The sequence below is a fragment of the Lagopus muta genome, chromosome 4, assembly GCF_023343835.1.
Source record: "Lagopus muta isolate bLagMut1 chromosome 4, bLagMut1 primary, whole genome shotgun sequence".
Taxonomy (NCBI): Eukaryota; Metazoa; Chordata; class Aves; order Galliformes; family Phasianidae; genus Lagopus; species Lagopus muta.
The window spans coordinates 25,868,341-25,882,378 of NC_064436.1; the positions used below are offsets into that span (position 1 = coordinate 25,868,341).

Genomic DNA, 14,038 nt, shown 5'->3' on the forward strand with positions numbered 1-14,038 from the left:
TATATAAGTACAGCAGTACATCTTGTGCATACAGTACAAGAACTTCTGTAGAATTTATTTTTGACATGGGTGAAGCTGAAAAGTTCTACAGTGCTGCAATGGAGAAGCAAGGACTGTGCCTACTGTAAATGCAGAAGGACTTCAAGTTGGCCTAAGAGCTCTGCAGAAACCAACATTCAGTGCTTTTGTTTATTTGATGCTTGTTTTTTTATTTCTCGTTGTATGAGAATTGCATGTTCCAAAGGTAAGGACACAGCAAGAAGTTGTCGAATGGCTCTTGGCACAGGTTGCATGGAGAGACGGGGCATCTCTGAAGGTATTTGAGGCCAGATTGGATGCGGCCCTGGGCAGCTTGATCTGGTAGGTAGCAACTAGCCCACAGCAAGGGATTGGAGCACAATGATCATTAAAGTCCCTTTCAACCTAAATTCTAGGATTTTGTCACTTTTTTGGATGGGACCACACAGCAAAAGAAACCAGTTTCTCTGAGCTAATGAGCAATTTCATTAAATACTTGAGTTTCTTTACAAAAACCACCTCAATACAATCCTAACTTTTCTCAGGTCATTCAGATTAGCCTGCAAAAGATTTTGTATTCTACCTCAAAACTCACCACCTGCATGTGATTGAATTGCCAGAAGGAGGACATTAACCATGATTGCTGTTGGCCTCAGCACAGCAGGATTTAATCCTGCCTTGGGGGGTGATTTGCTTCAGAGCTAGACTTCAGTCTTGCTGGAGGAATGGTAGCTGAAAAGAGAAGAAGGCAGCTCTAAAAATTGCTTCTCAGAACCTGCATAAATGTGAGTTTTGTGACTCTTTTTGTATCACTTTTTAAAAATGGGTAAGTTCCTTAGGGTAAGGTACAAATGGACTCCTTGTGGGTTTTGTAAGCAAGTGTATGTTTACTCTGTCTCACCTTCACCTATATAGTCTGATGTGCATTCAGTGTTGCTCCTTTTTTAAGGATGATAAAGGGCATGGAAGTCATAGTGACATCTTTTTGCAATTCAGGAAATGACACAATACCCTGGGGCTCTTATTGTGCCCTGGAGCAAGTCTTACAGTTTAAGATAAGCTGTGGCTGATCTTCCAGGATAGACATGGGGTGACAGGACAAAGAGGGAGGCTACACCTGCACAGGGAGATCTGTGAGTGTGGGTTTCGGTCACCGGTATCAGAATGAGTTGCTATTATGTTCTTGCGGATGTTGGTGTCAGCATCAATTAGGTAAAACATACTCATAGAAAATGGGGAAAATGGAAAGATGAGAACTCATCCTTCCTGTTCTGTCAATAGCAAAAAAAAAAAAACCAAAACAAAAAACCACAGAACACCTCAACAAGCAATAGTCAAATAGATGTCCTTGTTCTCAGTCCTGTGAGCTACTATACTGTAGTAGAACAGGACTTGGTTCTGACCGAGTCATCATCATGTGCTGACGAGGTCTTGTTTTCCTTTGCTGTTTGCAAACATCTAGGAAAGATTTCCTGATGGGAGAAAGAGTGTATTAAATGAATGTGTATTTCATTTCTAATTAAGTCAGTTTGTATGTTTAATGAGTCCCTATGGATACTGCATGAGTCACGCAGGTAATTGTAACTTCATCACAAACAAATCAATTCTGCATTTGGAACATGAAATACATGTCAAATCACATCTAATTGGGAAAAGCGTAGTGAAAACAAGATTTTCTTTCTGGGTATAGATGTGTTCTTCAGTTTGCCTTGTGTGCCTTTCTACCCTTTTGGAAGGGGTGAAGATGAATGGAAACCATGCTCCTTGCTGAGAATTATTGCATAGATGACAAGCAGAACTGTTTTTTCTTTACGGTTTCAGAAATCATTGGCATAATTCTCTGCTACTGCTTGTGTAGTATATGCTGGTTCATGATTGGGAACAGGTGTCACAGAGTATAGAACCAACTGGAACACTTAGGAATGGAGCTACTGGATCTAGTGCTCTCTGAAATGCAACAGCTGTTGGGAACTGCCTGCATGCTTCTGTTGTATTCACTCTCACAATGATCAAATACTGGGTGCTATTTTAAAATATGACTCTATGACTCAGCACACTAAGGTAGCTGTTAAATCCACTGTTTTTCCTTTTTTTTTTTTTTTTTTTTCTAACTAGTCTATTCCAAAGAAATATATCTAAAAAGAATCGCTTGATGTTAAATGCTTCTCATAAATAATAACAGGCAATTTAATGGGAAGTATTTTCTGACAGCATGCATGTGTTTTAAGAGCCTTTTGGTGTTTGCAGTTAGGCATCATATTTCACATAGAGTTTACTTTATAAAGCAGCATAAAACAAATAAGCAGGGGGAATAAAAAGGTATCTGGGCAAGCTCAGTGAAACAGGATAGTGATGGTATAAGAAAAAGTTGTTGTTTTTCAAAAACCAATTTAATTTCTCTGTTTTTGTCACTGGCTTTTTTTCAGTCATTAGCATCTACACATTTATTGTTTTCTGCTCTTGAATCCCACCATCTTACTGCCTAATGTTACCAAACACAATGACTTTCACAATGTAAACGATTACCTTGAAAAGAAGCAGTGGGGGGAAGGTGGAAAGAGGTAATGCATAGAAACTTCTGGTAAAAATGAATGAAATAAGCAGCTCTTCTGTCATCAGGTTGTTTCATGTCCTCAAATTAAGTAATGGCCTGATAAGTGAGACTCGGTGAAAGCCAGCTGTAAGAAAAGACATTGAAAGTTTCACTGACAGAAGCATAATGTGACAGCTGGAATGAGAACTAATGGGCTTCAAGGGATTTCTGTGTACCATACAAAATACTTGAGAATATTTTCTTTCTTAGCTTGTGAGTGATATTCTTGACCACAGCACCTGTTAATGTGAAAAATCTTATAGCTGTACTTCGTATACACTTGTGGACTTCAGTGAAAACAGGGTTTGTTAAAAGGGAAAATGGTTGCTTATTGACAAACTGATGCACTGAGACTGAATGTTTACTGACATGGCCACCACGTGTGATGACTTTGAGTTGATAAATCATCACATTGTCATAAGGAATCTTACAAAGTGCCCAGTGACCACTTAATTTAGACCATCCCAGAACCAGTCAATACAGCACATGCTCCCATTATGATATATCCTCTTTGAATTTTAAGGTAATAAATGACCCTAAAACATGTGTACTATGGGTCTGCAAACTGTTCCTTTTAGACCTTTAAAACAATTGAGATCAGCCACCACTCATTGATTGAAACCCTTGTGGGTGAAAACAACATATATGGGTTGTATCTGATGGGAACCTGAAATATAAGAACAATGAAATATGTGAGAAGTGTTCCGTTTTATATGGAAACTATGCTGATATGATTTCAGCAGAATAGATGAGAAGTAATAGCTTTGGGAAGTATGGTCTGCCTTTCTTGAGAGGTAGGAACCTTCAATAGGACTGGCTTTCCAAAAGGGTTAAAGGAGTGCTCTGCTCCCTCTGAAAGAAACCAGTGGCCTGCAGCTTATGCTCCTGTTCTCGGTGTATGCAAAAATCCACCTGTAAGTTATTCACTCTGTAGCTTCAATGTTATTTTTTGTGATCTAGGAACAACATTACTATTTATTCACATGTACAGTGAACTTAATTAGGCAAAAGGAGTTTCCCCCATTACTTTTTTTTTTTTCTTTCTCTCTGATATATGTGACAATCACATGAGAACTTGCTTTCAATGTGAGAGCTCAGGCTGTACTATGCAGCTCTTCTCTCTGGCAGGCAGGATGCTACTAGATGAAAATTAAATGCTTTCACTTTGTTAACCTGAGAGAGTACCAAGTGTTTACAATGTGAGCAAAGAAGAAAGAGAGAGACAGAGAGATCGGCATTTGTCAATCACTGAGAAGTTTGTTTTGATCTGTATTTGCTTTGAAGGAAAACTTGTGTTGGATGCAGATAAATAATGCTATTTTGACTCTTTAGGTGTAAGCATCTCAAAGGTGATAAAGTTAGAAAATATCAGCTGTTGAGAATGTGCTGGAAGTGCAAATCTCTCCAGGTAGTTGAACCTGCTTGTTCCATCACTATGGAAGCTTTGTGTAATATTTTAATGCAATAACCTATCTGCAAGAAAACCAATAGAAATATTATAATTCTAAGCATCAGGGAGAGACTTTAAAAGGAAACAAACCTAAATTTCAGTGTATAACAACTGTGATACGTACTCTTAAAATAGCAATGCAGTACCCAACCAGAAACCCTTTGCACCAGGTATTACACAATTAGAAGATGTCATAATGACTTCTGGCCAGCATCTTGTAAATGAATAAAGGTGGGGGGGGGGGGGGAAAGGATGCATTTTCTCTCGAGAGAAAATGATTTCTTAATGTGCTGTAGGCACTTTACAGCAGTGCTGAGGTTTACCTTCTCTTCAAATGCTTTGACAGTGATTTCTCTGTGTCTTCTGTGCTCAAGGAATAACTCAGTAATTGCCAGTAAGGGATCCAGTGAGCAACTCCAGTGAAAGGTTATCGTTTAAACTAATGACGGTTTTTGTTCAGGAACAACAACTAAAAAAAATGTCCACAGACAACTGCTTTTTGTTGTCCGCTGATAGGTAGTAACCTACGGAGTAGCCCTTGCATATAGTTCATGTTCACAGAGCTTGGGGCTTATGCTGTGACCTCTCTTCCCCTTAGAAATCTGTTTTTGTAATGGCCAAAAGATGTTTCAGCTCCTTTTTTTATTTTTATTTTAATTGGCTCTGGGGTTGGGGATTCTGGTGAGACATAGCTCTTACTGAGGGTTGTGAGGTACTTGTGTAGCATATTAATTCAGTGCTCAGGTCACTTCAGTTTCTCCAATTTGATTTCATGTGATTTCTCACTCTAAGACTGCAGTCTTTAATCTTGAAAGAAATACAAACATTTTATCTGTGCCATTTCTTATCCTCACTTTCAACGAAGGAATATGTTCCCCTTTGCTGTTTTCTTACAGAAGTGTTGCTGATGATGTTTAATTCTGAGCAAACTTCTGCTCCTGAGGATTGATGCTGAAGGTGTGATACAGGAAATGTCACGGGCTTTTGAGTTTAATGCATGGGGAGATATAATCAGGCATATCGATTCTTTCCTTCCTGCATTTCCGCTCTCTGTAATTAAGAACAAGTTTGTGCTTGTGCAAGAATTCTGTGTGTTCCTTAGAACAGTCACTTGTTCACAATCTGAATACTAATGAGACCGAAGGAGGGAATTAATTTCATCAGGGAACAACAATTTTTCTTTCGGGTGGTAATAGTAATTCCTTTAATAAAGAGGAAAATATATTTCCACTGGTTGTAGCGCTGTAGGACCAGACTTTGGCCTCATTCAAGAACTTGCCCAGAGGAGTAAAAGGGAAATATAACTAGTGTGAGATATCCAGATTGCACTGCATGTGGAATAAGAGAGTAGGGCTTACCTTTGTGTCATGTCCCACACTTCTTCAGGGGCAGGAAGAGCTGGGTAATCACACTGGTGTGTGCTACACAGCCCATAAAGTTGTGAAAGGATATGATAGGATGGGCAGAGAGAATGTGGGGTGTAGATTTGTGCTGAGTGATTGGGTGTTAGCAAGAGTCAGCTGAAGTAAATCAGTTGGGTCTGTAGTTCAGGAAGAAGGCAGCTGGAAAGGACAAAGTTCTATTTCTGTACAGAATTAGGAGATGTTGGAATGGATGGATTGTAGAATGAAAAACTGAGTCTCAGAAAAGCAGTGATAAGGGAAAGAGGTCTTGTGCTTTTTCAAGACAAGAATACCACAGCAGACATCAGGAGAATAAAAAAGTATTCTTACTGCTTTTTACTTCAACTAATCAAACTGGGTATGTTAAAAAGTCATTGTCAGCAGTTGGTAATAGATACAGTATAATGTACAGTAACAAGCAGAATTGATGGACAAGCATTTTTTTTCCCTGACTTTGGAAACCAATAGTTGTCAATGCCTCTCCATTTCCTTGATGCACCACACAATGGCAGTGTTTGTCTCTGGTTTGTAGACCCAGGATGCTTGGTGCTGGGCAGAGGCAATAAGCTGGGCAGCCATGCAGCTGAAAGATCAAGTTTAAAGCAAAAAATGAAGAATTCCCAGCAGTACTGTGTTCCAGCCCACTGCGCAGCCATTTGCCCTTGTCATGAGCACCAGAGCCAAAAGGGAAGCACTACGTGCTCTGTTTTAATTCTTATAAAGTAACTGGGAAAACAGAGAGTGTAGATCCACCTCTCAGGCCACCCAGCATTCAATTCACATCATTAAGGATCTGATCCTTCATGCAGACTTCCTGTTTTCCTTTTCAAATTTTCATCCTGAATTCTTTTATGAATTTGTTTTTATATATTTTTTGGTGCTAAAAGCTCTCATGTCATCACCAGAAAATAGGTTTGTAGAGCATCTTGAACACTGCTGTAGTTTCTTGAGAGATGTTTTTTAACTTCTCTCTCCAAAATTGGAATTTTTCCTTCTTAGAGTTCTGAGGCAGACTCTCATTTTGAGTGAGAGCTTGTTGCTGGTGTTGTACCAGTGGGTGGAATGGAGGACAAGGCTCATCTTGACCTTACGCTGGGTGGTAGATTTTGTTGCAACATCTCAGGTTGGATATTAGGACAAATTTCTTCTCAGAAACAGTGATGAGGCATTGGCATAGGCTGCCTGGGGAAGTGGTAGAGTTGCTGTCCCTGGAATTGTTCAAGAAACATGAAGATGTGCAATTTGAGGATATGGTCTAGTGGAGAAGGTGGTAATGAGCTAGATTATCTTCGAGGTCTTTTCCAACCTTACTGTCTCTATGATCTCAGGCAAAAGAAAGGGCATCGCTTTTATATATTGATTTGGATCCCTTTCAAGTCAAATAAGTAAATAATAACCTTTTCTTGAGTCACGATGGATGTAGAACTGAGTTTTTGAATATACCTGATCCATCATTTTAGTGCAATTCTCAGGCTCTGTGTTTGCAGTGAAGTTAACTTTGGTTCAGTTTTACTGGAGGTATGCTGAGTCTTAGTGTCCAGCACACTGTGAGAGCTCAAGCACCACTGTGCCTGGGAATTGTCCCTGGGAAGGGCTAAGGTCTTGTGCCATGGCCCCACCTGCTTTTTTGGAAAATCATACTGTCAGTCTGTATCCTTCTCTTTTGGTCAATGAACAGAGGGTATTCCCTGCTGCAAAGGGAAATGTACTGAAAATGTCACATACTAAGTACAGTGGGCACAACATAGTGGAACGCAGTGGAAAGTATGCACAAGGGGTAAAAGTAAAATTGGAGGTGTTTTTATTGCACCCATATCTTTCAGATCATTCTTGTAATGCATGATATTATGAATTCAAATTTAAAAAAAAAAAAAAAAAAAAGGCTAAATATAAAGAACAGTGTGATCTATACCTGTATCTGGGGAATAGAAGTCTTTCACACTTGCCAAGGAAGGGACACCTGCAATCCTACAATTACACATGGGATGTTTTAGGGAGAGGTGTACCTGAGCTCAGAGAGCTGAACAGTCAGTGCTTCTGGGATAAAACTGACAAAATATCCCTTGGTGGAGAAATTCACTTTGCAAATACAAACGCTGTGTGGTAGTAATGGAGCTGTGACAAGAGGGGGCAGGAATGCTCTACCCTGCTCATGGCTGCACTCAGCCTCACTTAATGCAAAGGAATGGAAGACCCAAAATTCCAGACTGAATCATTGCAGTGCAGTGCATGGAACCTGTTACCAGGCCATGGCAGTGTGCTGAAATGAATTTACGGTGTTATGCAGTGATGTGATTTAAATTTAATGTGTTTTTTTTCATCAGGCTTGTAATAACCTCACATATCTCTGTCTTGCAGTTGTATCTCTGTGGCTGAGATAGGAGACGCATTAATCTAAATCTTGCAAAAATTCAGAAATATATGGTTTTTAAGGTATTCTTAGCACTTCTTTGTGTTTACAGAAGAGCTGGTTTGCCGTTGGGGTACATTTCTTTCAAAGGTTGCCTGGCATACTGTAGACGTTGCTTGCTATATTTGAATATTTGCTTTATCCCAGCAGCGATTTTCTAACTCTAGTTATTGACTGAGGTGGGAGCACGGGCAATACAGACAGAGTGATGACACCATATCCCAGCCCCATGCCACATGTCAGTGTGTTCACATTAAGTGATCTCTGACACTGCACATGCTGACCTGGGATTTGTACTGTTAGATGGATGTCATATGTTGGAAAACAGCTGATTTTTATTTTTTTTTTTTTTACTGGCAATTTGAGTGCATAACCCTAGTCAAGAACTCTCGAAATTCTCACCCTCATTTATGAGCGAATTTATGGCTCAGGCAGATTTTGTTATTTCTTATTACATTACTGAGAAAGGAGCAGGTAATACGAACCCTCCCTGGCTTTAAGAACAGCATTTGTGAGCTCCAGTGGGATCAGCATTTCTGATAGCTTTATGAAGTTGTTTTTTATAAGCAGTTTGTTTTCCCAAAAATGAACTTTTCATTTCAAATGTTCTTTGAATGGATCCATTCTAAGACTTATGAAGAATGGATTGATAGAGTGGATTTTTTTTCAGAGTCACTGAGGTTGGAAAAGACCTACAAGATCATCAGTCCAACACCTCTCACCAATAACTCTCACTAAACTATGTCCCTCAACAAAGTCTACATGTTCCTTGAACACCACCAGGGTTGGTGACTCCACCACCCTCTAGTCCTGTTGCTAGTTACATGAAAGAAGAGGCCAACACCCAACTCACTACAACCTCCGTTCAGATAGTAATAGAGAGTAAAAAGGTCTCCCCTGAGCCTCCACTACTTCAGACTGAACAATTCCAGCTCCTTCTGCCACTCCTCATAAGACCTGTGCTCCAGACCCCTCACCAGCTTTGCTGCTCTTCTCTGGACACACTTCAGGGCCTCAATGTCTTGCACCGAGGGGCCCAAAATTGAACAGAGTACTTGAGGTGTGGCCTCACGAGTGCTGAATACAATGGGGCAATCTCTTCTCTGCTCCTGCTGGCAACACTATTTCTGATGCAAACCAGGATACCATTGACCTTCTTGGCCACCTGGGCACTGCTGGCTTATGTTCAGCAAGCATCAGTCAATACCCCTGGTCTGTTTCCTCTACACAGTCTTCCAGCTACTCTGACCCAAGCCTGTAACACTGTCTGGGGTCACTGTGGCCAAAGTGCAGGACCCAGCACTTGGTCTTGCTGAACCTCATCTCTTTGGCTTCAGCTTAGCAATCCAGCCTGTCCAGATCCCTCTGCAGGGCCAGGCAGGTAAATACTTCCAGCCAACTTGGTGTCATCTGCAGATCTACTGAGAGTGCACTCAGTGCCCTCATCTAGGTCATCAATAAAAATATTGAAGAGAACAGGCTCCAATACTGACACCTGTGGAACACCACTTGTGACAGGTGTCCAGCTGGATTTATCTCTGTTCAACATTGCTCTCTAGGTCTAGCCCTTCATCTAGTTCTTTACCCAGCGAAGAGCATACCTGTCCAAGCTGTGGGGCTGCTAGCTTCTGCGGAGAATACTGCGGGAGACTGTGTCAAAGGCTTTGCTGAAGTCAAGGTAGAACACATCAACAGGCTTTCCCTCATCCACCAGATGGGTCACTAGATCATAGAAGGAAACAGGTTGTTCAAGCAGAACTTGCTTTTCATGGACCCATGCTAGCTAGGCTTGATCCTTCAGTTGTCCCACGCGTGCCATGTGATCTCCCTCAAGACAATCTGCTTCATAACTTTCTCTGGCACTAAGGTCAGGCTGACAGATCTGTAGTTCACTGGATCCTCCTTACAACCCTTCCATAGCGCTGCATGTATTATTCATCATAATGCATCAAGAAATTAGAAGTTTGCATACACTTTGAAGAAAGAAATGCTGTAGATCTAGCTGCAATAATATTAATATATTTCATGCTAATATTATTTATAAATAGCATGAAATGGATAAATGCTCTTAAGAAAAAGATACAGCATTTACTATATAATCATTTTTAAACAATTTTGAAAATAGTGCTTTGTTTTGCACTAGCTATTCTGAGATATGAAATTTGGTTGGATGTATTATGTTTGAAATCCTCAGGTCCCTACTTCTGTTTTTATATCGGTAGTCAATATTTTATTTAAGCAGAAAGTTTCAAAATTAAATCCATCAATCACATCACCTTTCAGCAGTATGTAAGCACAAATTCTACCACCAAGAAGAGAAATATCATCTTTAACTACAGGACAGTTCTGTATTTCTTACTTGAGTCTTTAGTATTGTTTGTTCTTCTAATGAGGAATGGAGCAACAGACCTATATAAAACTCTGCTTGCTAATTTTTGTGGTGTGGAAATGCAGGGAGAAATGTTGAGAATAGAGGTTTATTGCTAATGGGAGACTTAGGAAATATGAATTATTCTACATTCTCAGTAGTCAAAGCTTAACACAAAGTTCAGCACAGTAACACAATTAATTTTAATGTGGCTGATTATCAGCTTTTGTTAGCGTGAAGTAATAAATGGGACTTTGTGTGGTCCTTTATTTGAGGGCATAGTAATGGAGTTGATTTTAAGGATGAATAATTTTAGACCTTCAAACATTCAATCTTATGACTCTTAAATTTTAGTTGATTTTCTGTGCCCAAGTAGCTCTACATTCAAATATTTCCTATGGGCTGCTGATAATATCAGTGTAAGAATTAATGGATCAATTGTCCATTACCTGAGCTGATCCCACCTCCATTCTTCTCAAGTTGAGCTAGCAAGAAATGCACAAAAAGCATAGGAGAAAAATCAGGAAAATGTGAGGGTATGGAAAGATCCTCCTGAAACACACCTGACTGTGGTCTGCCTGTGGTGGGTAATATTCTGTGGGCTTCAGTTACACACAGAGTTGTGAGGTTATTGCTGGCAGAACGCGTGACATAACTTGCTCAGCTCACTATTTCTGAGTTAGATTGTGGTCCAATACTGAATTAGTTGAATTGGAGCAATTACTTCTCATAGTTTTCTCCCTTGAAAATTTTGTTTGGTAAACCTGCCCTGATAGAAGGACTTCTACTCCTGCAACGTGAGGAAGACTTTCTAGAAATCATTTGGACTGTAGTTAATTAAAATGGAAGATTTTAAGTGCCAAACCACAACTGCTTTCCAGTGTCTGTAATCTTTCTCTAAGCTGACGCAAATACATGTGTTCTACATCTGTACTGGAGTGTTCAGCCCTGACATTCCTTCTCTAGTGCAGTATTTGTGAAATAAAAGACTGGATGTGCTTTATACAGATGGGATATTTGATCAGCTTGGAAATGCTTCCACCATGGTTGCAGTGTTCTATTCCTGGCCACCTGTGTTCCATTTAAATTGGTGATTAGTTGGGACTTACTCTACTCTCACACCAGTTCATTACTGACAACGGGAATCACCGACCGTTCCGAATGTCAGTTCTGAATGTGTTGGGAACTGACTCTTGCTTTTGAAGATTATAATTGGTGAAAAGATACGACTGCAAACAAAGCAACTTCTGTTTTGCTTACAGAACTGCAACAGTTTTAAGATGCATTTTCTATCAGCTGACACTTGCAGGCAATCAATATAAAAATAGCATTTATCATGTTGAACTGAGCCTGTGTTGATAGCTAGAACTGTCAAAACAAGGTGGAATGAAATAAACCTCATTTTTATCTGTTATTTGACTCACAAAAATAGATCTGTTATATTTCTTGGGTCATTCATTTTTTCATTACATTGGCTGATTCCTTTTTTTTTTCCTTTTTTTTTTTTTTTTTTTTTTTTTTGGCTTTGACCAAGCTGGAACCTAGCAAAGTTATAAACTCAATGAGTAGTCACTCCCTAAGTATTGGGCAATAAGTTATTGTACTGACTCAGCTGTTAAGCGAATACCATCAGGCTTTGTCCCTTGAATTAGAATATGCTTTCTCCTTGATGTCCTGTTTGCTCTATTGCTTTCTTTTCTATCCAGCATATCTAGCATTCAGGACGGATCAGTTCAGACACTTCACAGAATCCCATTGAGTCAAAAATGAGCATTGCTTGGGAGGATTGCTGATGGAAAGCACAGCCTTGCTTGGGACTCCCATGTTGTAGAATTTCAAAAGTGATGCATCGCGATAGCTCAATGTCCTGGGTAGTTTAGCCTATAAACACAGCCTGCACGTAGCTGGTTGCTGTGTGGTTCAAAGCACAGCTCTGTGGTATAAGCACTGACGACTGACATGAAATCTTGGGTGCTAAGATTTGCTTGTTGTGCTCAGAAAATATTTCTGTCACCTCAAGCTTCGTGATGTATTTTTGCACAAGATTCTTTGGAAGGTGCCAATAGATGGGAGAGTAACAAGTGGACACATTTAGATATCCATTTCCATATTCCAGCTCTGCAGTGTGTTGTAAAACTTGCCAGGATTCTTTTTTACATATCACAGGTATTAACAATACTGTCACACCAAAGTATGCAGAAGAAATTTATTACAACAATTTCATAAAATGGGAAATAAATGGGGTAAGAATAGAGAAATGGGCAGATCACAATGATAAATTGCTTCACACTGCTGATCCTGAGTATCTGTGGGAGAAACAAATCACTGGACGGGCCTTCACCTCCACAGTCTGTTCTAGCTTTATTGAGATTGCAAAGATATGTTAGTGTTACTGTAAACTTTTATATGTGAAGATGGTATAGTAACACTGAGTGCGTACATAATCATAGCAATGATCAGGTTGCTTGGAGCCTGGTCCAGCATGGCTTAGAAAGTTTCTAGGGATGGGGCATCCACCACATCTCTGGGCAACTTGTGCCAGTGCCTCACAACCCTACTGTAAAAGGCTTTGTAAAGGACAGTCTGAGAGCAACCATTATTTCTTTGACTTTGTGTGGAAGGGAGTATTTCTTTTATTTCTTCTTCTGCTGTTTTTATAACCCCTGTGGGGTAAGGATCTAAGTGTGGAAATATAGAATTTGTTTTATTAGACTGAATGATATATTTAGAATAAACGAGTGAGCTTTCAGGCATGCAAACTGTTCTCCCTTCTGCTGTTTTGTGGCATTTTCATCATCCTGATTTCTCTGTATCGAATTCCAGAGCTGTTCTGCTGTTGTGAACATGGCTGTAAAGTAAGGTCAGAGAGTCTTCAGACTGCCTGAAGAAGTGGTGGATATAGCATGTATCTTCTCCACCAAGAGGGGGTTGCTTGTGGAAGGAGGTCTGTAGAACAAGTGCTGCATGAGGAAATTATATCACTGTGTTAGAATGGATTGGGTATCCAGGCCAGGAGATCTTGTATTTATTAGTTTAAAATAATAATATTGACATTATCACAGCTTCTGGAGGTCCTTCCTGAGGCTGGGTGAGGCATAAAAAATGCAGAGGTAGAGACCAGGAGCTAAAAAAGAGCGAATTCAAGAGTCTGAAGAAAATAAAGGAGAAAATGAGTGATGAGCTTGTAGTGGGGAAAAAAGAAAAAATAGAGATGAGAGCCTCTAAACCCAATGTGTATTCTTCCTGTGAAGATATGCCCTTAGTCAGGTGTGTGATGTGGCTGCTCTTGGTGGCTACAAATGGAGATGTTGGTTCCCACTGGCCGTGGATGCCATGGATCACCCAAACGTGGCAACAGCAAAGGAAGCAGGGAGGGGAAGGGCCAGGTTAACACAATGTCAGTGCATAACTCCACATTCTTGGGAGAATTTTGCTGAAACACTGACTTTTAAAGAAAATATTTGGGGATCGTTTTTACAGGAAATAAATTTCATGGTGTTTTTAACTCGTATCTATAAAAAGCTAGAAAGGATACCAAGCAGACAGCACTGGTCTGCTGAGCGGCCCTGCAGCTGCTTTGGCTTCACAAATGTTTTGCATATGCAGTTCTTAAAGAGAAAAGAAGAAAGAAATGGGGCAAAAACAACACCAAAAACTTTGTTCCCCTTGTCCAAACCATGAGAATTTCTTCCCCTACTTTTTTTTTTTTTCAATAATAATTTTCTTGAACACAGTCTGCATTTTTCCATTGAATGTTTGAAATAATTAGCAAAGACTTCAGCTTCAAGAAGCAGCT

The 14,038-nt window shown here is 39.9% G+C and overlaps 1 long non-coding RNA gene across 1 annotated transcript in view; it reads left to right on the plus strand.

Moving 5' to 3' along the window:
- The first annotated feature begins 700 nt into the window (after nt 1–700).
- The window catches only part of LOC125692109 (uncharacterized), a 32,107-nt gene continuing 18,769 nt past the window's right edge, over nt 701–14,038 (plus strand). The window contains exon 1 of the long non-coding RNA XR_007376468.1: nt 701–803. This is a non-coding gene — a long non-coding RNA (uncharacterized LOC125692109). The remainder of the gene's footprint in view (nt 804–14,038) is intronic.